This window comes from Rattus norvegicus, chromosome 4 (assembly GCF_021556685.1).
Source record: "Rattus norvegicus strain SHRSP/BbbUtx chromosome 4, alternate assembly SHRSP_T2T, whole genome shotgun sequence".
Lineage (NCBI taxonomy): Eukaryota > Metazoa > Chordata > Mammalia > Rodentia > Muridae > Rattus > Rattus norvegicus.
In genome coordinates this window covers 28,727,696-28,736,793 of record NC_141537.1, presented here as the reverse complement: position 1 = coordinate 28,736,793, position 9,098 = coordinate 28,727,696, and the positions used below count along the sequence as shown (strand labels likewise).

At 39.3% G+C, this 9,098-nt stretch overlaps 1 pseudogene; it reads right to left on the bottom strand.

Annotated features, from left to right (window-relative positions):
• Positions 1-8,001: 8,001 nt before the first annotated feature.
• Positions 8,002-8,834, bottom strand: Hmgb3l2 (high mobility group box 3 like 2; annotated as a pseudogene).
• Between the last annotated feature and the right edge of the window lie 264 nt (positions 8,835-9,098).

Below are 9,098 nucleotides of genomic sequence, written 5' to 3'. Positions count from 1 at the left end.
TACCATGGTTTTGAACTCAGGGAATTACTTGATAATGTTATCATTGTAAGATAACCCAAGAGAGTTTCAGACTACAAAACAGAAATCGGAGCGCAGAGCCTCGACTGGTTATGTCATGGCGACGACATACATGGATGAGTAGAGCATGTGATAGTATTAGAACTATGATATTGTGCTTTGCTTGCTTTATTCCTTCTGGCCTTAACAAGGGGTGTAACATGCTGTAGGTTAAGAGCATCTATGCATATTTATAGAGAGTCTATTAGAAAAGAAATGCCATTGGGAAGATACAACTTTTCCATCTATTTGGTTTTCACACATGTGTTTATAGTAAGTTACTGCTCTCCGTTCTATCCTTCCACTTTATTTTCTTTGACTCACTGCAGTTGATGTCTATATGCAGGTGAGGGCTGGCACAAGATAAGGTAAGGCTTGTGATTGGGCAGTGAAAAAGTAAGGCGGGGACAGTTTTTGTAAGATGGGAGAGAGAAAAAGAAAAAGAAGAAGAAGAACCAAGATGGAGGCAGAGAAGACTGACCCAGATCTGGGTGACCTTATGTGGCCACAGGGAGTTATGAATATTTCATAAGGTATGATTTTTATAGGACAATTCATCTTATCTAAGTGGGCAGTCTATATCATTATCAATTGGTTGTGAGTTTACTGTGCAGAGTTTCGTGGAGTTTGAACTTACTGACATAAATCTCATTGCTAAATTACAAGCTTATTGAGTTTTGATTTTAGCAGATAACTGGGAGTTTTGACTATAACTTCAGGGGACAGATGCTGGGAATGTGAGCAGAGTCCACAGCAAGAGAGACATGAGATAGGCGGACTATATGTAACTGGCATGGCAGCAACCCGCCATAAGAACAAGACGATAAAGTTGTAAGAGGGCATCATGGAATGGAAATTGGTAGCTTAGTGGGTGAGATTCTTTGCTGACTGAGATGAAAATACCCCACAGATGCCATGTGGACCTACAGCACTAGCGAGGGATGGTGAGATTATTTTATTAATAATTAATGCAACAACTGTCTCTTCGTGTATCAATGATTGCTTAATTCTATGTTTGATAAAAGAGACAAACCACTAGTTTGGTTTGTTCCAGGGAACATTTTGACTTTAAAGGAAATACTCGTATTTATTTTTCAAGTTGATGAATTTGGTAACAATTCTCTAGAGAGATATTAAAGTATAGGCGAAAGCATCTGTCGCTTGCATTCTCTTCTGTCTCCTAACATTTAACTTTGCACAGCTGGAGCACAAGGCACACTTTTGCTTTATTTAGCTCATGATGAAACCAATCGCCGGTCCCCAGATACATACAGATTTTGATTTTATATTTATCTCCACTTTTCTGAAGTAGTATTATTACGAAGCAGAATAACTGCTTGAGTTGATGAAATCAGGGGAATATGATGCATTGGGAGCAATGAAAGGAGGGCAAAGTGACTCGCAGTAGGATGCCTCATGCATGACCAAGGTCAGAAACGCCTGCTCTTTTAACCCCAAGCACATTGGCTGATGCTGAGCTTGTCTTGTCTTTAATATTTCTAGCACTGAGTGAAAAATATATGGCAGTAAGTTCAGTCTTGCTTTCTGGTCATAAATGTTGACCAGGGCAGCACACTCTATATTATATTGAAAAAGCAGACAGTGTTTGCCAAAGTGAGCAATGCTCCTGGCAAAAACGCTGAACCTTGTTGAGTTTTTTCTTATCACCTATATAACCTATAGGTATCTCAAAGCAATTCAGTCACATCAATTCGTAGAGGCTAAAGTGGTGTTGTATAGGTAGACTGCTCCGTCGGGTGGCCCATTTTAACTTAGTGATAAATTTTAAAACTTCTCGAGAACAGAACAGATGAGTCCTGTTAAGAGAAGACTACCGTAAATATTGTTTTCCATTCATGTTCTTGGTAGATCACAGTCAGTTGCAGTGTATCCAGGTTTACACTCACCAAATATCCTGAAGTGATGTTCTTTCTTCTGAAGGATTGCTGATCATGTACATCAATGTATAAGGTACACCATTTTGTCATGTGGGTTGAAATGAAGATGTGTTAGACAATGTGTTCTTCCACACATGCCTTAGAACTGTTCTGGCAAATGAATGATTATTAGAAGTCTTAAGTTTCGTGTCATAAAATACGTACCTAGAAATTTAATATTAACCTATTTTGAAGGGTATGACTGAGCATCTGATGTAGCTGTTTTAAAAAATATTATCAAAAAACCTTTGTCTGGGTGTTTCCTTTTGTTTTGATCTTCACAGCTAAGCCTCTCTTAAGAATTTTAAATTTATATCTCCATCTCTGCTTCATATAAAAAAGAAATTGAATTCTTTTCATGTTAAAATAAGGCATAGTTTTATACCTTACATACAATAAAATTCACAGTTTTTCAGTGGGTGGTTTTGTGAGTTTTGGTAAATACATTCGGATATACAAGCACCTTCTTTGTAATCAAAATATAGGATAGTTTTATCTCCTCTAAAATTTCTGGAGTTGCTAACAACCCTCTCTTGACCCATAGCCTTAGCAACCACTAATCTGTTCGTTGTCTCTATCATTATGTCCTTTTCAGAACGTTGTGTAAATGGTACAGGGTGTGATTTCATTGAGTGGGTCCTTCTCTTGGGCTAGTGGACTTGTTGTTCATGCATTCTGCTGCATGTGTCACAAATTTCTCCCTTGTTATTGTTAAGCAGCATTCCATAATCTGTTTACTTGTTCCATATGTGAATGACAGTTGAATTTCTTTTATTTTTCCATTGATGGACCCATAGAAAGTACCTGACACCATTACTAAGGCCATGGAGTGCTCACAAAATGGGACTGCCCTCCAAAAGACCCAACAAGCAGCTGAATAAGTCAAATGCAGATATTTGCACCCAACTAATGAACAGAAGCTACTGAACTGTAGGATGATGTCATTATTCAGGTGAAGGCAGGTACAAGATAGAATGAGGCCTGTCATTGGATGAGAAGGAAGGATGGGCAGGAGAAAAGTTTTAGAGAGGAGGAGACTGGAGTGAGAGAGAGAGAGAGAGAGAGAGAAGAGCAGAGAGAACATGCAGGCAGATGTTAAGATTCCTCTCTGCACATTTATAGGTTGTTGTGAATATTCTTAAGGGATGGATGTGTACAGGGCTTTGAATGTCTAGATGTGCAAATTATGTCTTATCAATTGGATTAGTGGTTATTGTTTGTGTTGTGTGTTCTTTCGTGTGGCAATTTAAGTTCAAGAGAGTGTGTGGTGGCTAGACACCCTAGCCCACCACTGAATTGGGATGTGTATGTCTGGCATGGTGGTAACCTGCATTGGGAACTAGGTGGGTAGAGAGATTGTTGCCAGGCTCAGAGAGTAGCCCTTGGTAGTGTGATATGGGATAGAGCAAAGCAGGAGAGATGCTTTGCTGACTGAGATGAAGATGTCTACCAGATATCTTGGGGCACTATGGTGCTGGATCTAGTGTGGGGTAAAAGACAGCATTTATTTTATATTTTGTTGAATTAGAGAAAAGCTGGAAGAAGCTGAGGAAGAGGGCAACCCTGTAGGGGGACCAGCAGTCTCAATTAACTTGGACCCCCCAAGATATCTCAGACACTAGATCACCAACCAGGCAGCATATACCAGCTGATAAGAGGCCCCCAACACATACACAGAAAAAGGTCTTGGTCTGACTTCAGTCATAGAAGATGGATCTAACCCTCAAGAGACTGGAGGACTCAGGAAGTTTAGAGGATTGGTAGGGTGTGTGTAGTGACATCCTTATGGAGACAGAAGGGGGGGGGGTGCGGCAGGTAGAAGGTATGGGATGTGGAACAGTTGGAGGGTGGAATGGGAGGGAAATAAAATTTGGAGAGTAAAAAATAAATAAATAATAAGTAAGTAAATAAATAAATACATTTTTTAAAAAAGAAAATGGGGTAGTTTAGTGTGTTTAATTCTTCAGATAAAAGTGAAATATAGGAAGTTAGAGTCCAAAAACCCAAATAACCTTATTAAAAATGTGGTATAGAGCTAAACAGAGAATCCTCAACAGAGGAATCTCAGACGGCCAAGAAGCATTTACAGAAATGTTCAACATCTTTAGTCATCAGTCGATGAAAATCAAAACAACCCTGAGATTTCACCTTACATCAATCAGAATGGCTAAGATAAAATACTCAAGTGACAGCACATGTTGCTGAAGATGTGGAGAAAGGGGAATAGGTGGCATTTGTCTTTCTGGGTCCTTGTTATATCATTTAGTGTAATTTATTCCCAGTTATATTCATTTACCTGTTAATTTAATTTTTGCCTTAAAGCTGAAGAAAATTTCACGCACCACATTTTTATTATCCATTCGTCCATTGATAGTTACCTGTACCGATCCCTTTACCTGTTAATTATAAATAAGGCATCAGTTAACCTGGACAAACAAGTATCTCTGTTGCAGGATATAGATGTCCTTTGGATATAAGCTCAAGAGTGATGCAGCTACTTCATATGATAGTTCTATTTCTATCTTTGTGAGGAAATGCTAAAACTGATTCCCATAGTGACTATACCAGTTCACACTCTCACGAACTCTGAACAAAACATCTTCTTCCCTGTGTCTGTACTAGCACTTGACGTCATTTGATTTTTTTGAGGACAGCCATTCTGACTGGGGCAGGAATGAATCTCAGGGCAGTTTTAATCTAAATTTCTCTGATGAATAAACCATGTCAAACATATTTAAAAATATTTATTAGGGGGCTGGGGATTTAGCTCAGTGGTAGAGCGCTTGCCTAGGAAGCGCAAGGCCCTGGGTTCGATCCCCAGCTCCGAAAAAAAAATATTTATTAGACATTTGTGTTTCTTAAAAAAAAACTCCCCCATTAGAGGCCTTTGGTCCTGTGAAGGCTCAGTGCCCCAGTGAAGGGGAATGCCAGGGTGGGCAGGTGGGAATGGGTGGGTGGGTTGGGGAGCACCCTCATAGAAGCTGGGGATGGAATGGGGTTTCCAGAGGGGAAACTTGGAAAGGGGATGACATTTAAGATGTAAATAAATAAAATATCTAATAAAAAATTTCCTATTAAATGTTTTAAAAAAAGAAACTATCTGCATTCAAATCTAAATGTAGTCCTACTTTATTTCACCAACCAGTATGCCATTTTTAAATTAATGACATCAGGCTCATGTTACACCACAGAACAGGTGTAATGAGTTTCTGACAGCGTTCTCCCACCCTCTCCCCAATCTTTCTTACTAGTTGTATTATACATTACCCATTGTTCAATGATATAATCCCAGCAGACATTATTGTCATGTCTGCTTTTCGTAATCAGTGACCTTTTATATCAGTTATTTGAAACTGGAATTTTATAGTAATTTCACTTGCCATTTTTGATTTTCAATTCTTTGTGCTTATTAAAGTTTCTAGTATTATTTTTACTTGGGGGGAAATGTCTTTTATCTGCCATCTGTAAATCACTCTGCTAGTAGTAAATTTTTTATCTACTGGCTTTATTTATTTGAAAGATGTTTTTCTTCATTATTATAGCAGCTATTATAAGGTATTTTTGGATATTTTAAAAATACATGTCTGTATGAAGTTTTTTTTTCAGTAATATAGAATGTCTCTTTTAGGTAGGCAATATTTACACAATCATTAGTTTGTCAAAATGGATGACTTCTAAAATGTGTAGCATAGGACTCTAAGAAATCAAGTTATTACTGGTTTTAGAGGGGTTGGGGATTTAGCTCAGTGGTAGAGCGCTTGCCTAGGAAGCGCAAGGCCCTGGGTTCGGTCCCCAGCTCCAAAAAAAAGAACCGAAAAAAAAAAGAGTGTATTCATTACTGGTTTTAGGGTCAAGGAAGCATGGGCAAATTGGAAAAGGAGTATTTGGGAGAGATCTTCTTCCACCATAAAAGTGCAATTCAGACGCCATGGGAAACACGAGGATAGCAGTTGCTGGGTGTAGATGTTCTCGATCACATACGAGGATGAAGCAGATATCCAGCAAGCTGACCTTTTGTCGAAGGAACTGGTTGGCGTGTGAGCATCCTAGGACCTGCAGCATGCCACAGGAGAGGAAGGAGAAAACTCCAAAGAACTAGGAAAGGAAGCTCCTGCCTCTCACTTAGCATTTGCCGTCAACACTTAACTGCCCAACACTGTACAGTTAAGAAAAGAGAAATGTTTATATATTTCAGCTTTATTTAAAATGTCGAAGAAAATGATGTGGATGTGAGAGTAGGAGGCAGTAAACTGATAACTAGTGCACATGTCAAAATAAGCCATGTGCAAAATGCATGTCCGGGTAACATGTGAGACATCCATGTAAACAACCAGAGCACTGATAAGAGAGTAACCTTCTATGTCACCTCAGGATAGACTCTTTCCTTATCCTTGTAGGAGTCCATTGGCCTCAGGCATCGCATGAATATCAGCTTCTCATGAACATTTTCCTGTGGCCTCTTTTCCTTATAGGACAGCAGGCTTTAGATTAGGGGACTATCTAAAATCCATAATGAGTTCTAATTAATTAATTGAAATTAATTAAAGATTTTAAAAAGATTCTATTTAAAATACAATGACCATTATGAAGGCCTAACTACATTACTATGTGCTAATGATAACTATGGAAAATTTTAACTCTAAATTCACTAACAATTATGCAAATTCTATAAATGTAATAAAATTCGCTGATAGAAATTATAGGAAACATAAATAAATGGAGAGACATTATGCTCTTAGACATAAAAATTAAATTTTATAAGCTATCAACTTTCTTTCATTTTCGTAGATTAAATTTCATCCCAATAAACATTTCCAACAGTTGGCAGTTGGAGTGATGCCTAAGTGCTTAAAAGCACAGGGTACTCTTCTAAAGGACTCAAGTTCTATTCCCAGCCCCCACACAACAGATCACAACCATTTGTAACTCAAATCCCAGGTGATCTGAGGCCCTCTTCTGACCTCTAAGGGCACCAGACATGCATGTGGTACACATTCATACATGCACACAGGCAAAACACTCAAACACATAAAAATAAGTTAATGTTTAAAAATGTTTCAAAAATCTTCTTTTTTAATGTGTAGAGATCACCAGGTTGGTTTTTCAATTTACATTGAAATAACAGAAATCTAGTATACCAATAGCAAGTTTTTTTTAATGTAATACTGTTTATTTAACTTCAAAAACTTTTCAGCATTCTAAACATACAAAAAAAAATAGCAGAATGTTGCAAATTTAGGCACAGAGGGTTCGTGACCTTCCATTGATGCAGTTGTTCTTCACATTGCTGACAAAGATGAGTTCTACAGTTGCTTTAAAAAGTTGAAAATCTACTGCACTTAACTAAAGAAAAAACTCCAAATGCTTCTCATGCCAGCTGACTCTTCCCCCCCACCCCTTACCCACCCCCCGCCTCCACAACTAAGAATGTCAGCAGAATGCAATGCCACTATGTACAAAAACAAGACTCTCTGAGACTAAATGGATGCCCACCGCACTATCAACAGGTCCAGCCTCACAGTGCTCGCCCTGAGCTACGGCCCCCTCCGAAAGGCATCTTCCTCTCGCAGCCTCCACGCCAAACAGGGAGCATCAAGAATCTGTCTGGGTTGCTTTGTTCTCTTTGCAAACACGTACAGCTGATAATTCAGGATTTCTAACCAATAACCATATAGTTAACACTACCTTACGAGTTGAGAACAAAATGCCAGAAAAATCTTTAAATGCCTTGTCACACCAACAGCAGAGTGCACTGAGTGAGGAGGACGCGAGAGTGCCTTTTCTTTTTAAAAATGTTTGGAGCTCTGTACAACTTTGATCCAGTTTCAGAGGGCTTCGGACACCCACAGCCACTTCATGTAAACCACTGACACTTTGAGAAACTACAATATGATCGTGATCAAATTTTGCAACTAAACCTAACAAGGGCAACAGACACAACTCAAATAAGAGATGTGTCAATCACAGCACTTTCCTACTCTAAGGTATTCACAAGGAGACAGAGTTTTTATTCCTCCTCCTCGTCCTTCTCATCCTCGTTCTCCTCTTCTTCCACCTTTTACCGGGCAACTTTAGCAGCACCCTTGGCTCCATCAAACTTCCCTTTAGACTTAGAGTCAGCAGCATCCTTCTCATACTTCGCCCTCAGCTTTGCTGCCTTGGTAACGTAAGGCTGCTTTTCACTGTCGCTTAAGTTATTCCACATCTCACCCAGCTTTTTGGCCACATCTCCAATGGAGATACCAGGGTTTGTGGATTCGATCTTGGGGTGGAATTCGGAGCAGAATAAGAAAAAAATCTTGACGGAAGTCTTTTGGGGGGCATTCGGGTCCTTCTTCCTTTTGCTTCCTTTAGTTGGCCCATAATCTTTCATCTCCGGATCATAGCGCACTTTATCCATCTTGGCCTTTTCATCAAGTTTTGATTTCTCTTTGCTAGACATTGTCTTCAACCTCTCAAAGCACTTCTTGGAAAACTCTGCAAAATTGACGGGAACCTCTGGGTGTCTCTTCTTACGCACTTCCCTGAATGTCTGCATGAAGAAGGCATAGCAGACATCTTGCCCTTTGGTTTCTTGGGAGTCGCCTTAGGCGTCCTGACTGTATTGCTCGCTAGTCTGGGCAGCGCCCAATAGCAAGTTTTTAAGGATAGGAAAAACATTGGTGCACCCATAGTATGTGGTGTCATTCACATATTGATAGCTTGGAAGTAATGAGCATAAAACAGCTTTGCCCTTGGATAGCCAAGAGAGTGGCCTTAAAGCTTCCTCTTCCTTCAGGCTCCTGACCTGTTTCTTCCTGACCCTGACTGATACCGACCTCCTGAGAGTGCTGGCTTCATCTTTCCTTTCCTTGGAGCATTTGTTTTAAATTGCATTTTCTTTCAAATTCCTTTAAAAACTAAATTATTTTTTTGAGAATTTCATATATATTATGTTTGCATCATCACCACTCTTCCTCCTTCCCCTCCAATTCTTTAACAACAACAAAAAAAAACCCTGTAAAAACATTCTTTCCAGCAGAATAAGGGTGGTTCATGCCTTTAAATCCAGTACTCAAAAGGCAGAATCAGGCAGATCTTTGTGAGTTCAAGGCCAGCCTGGTC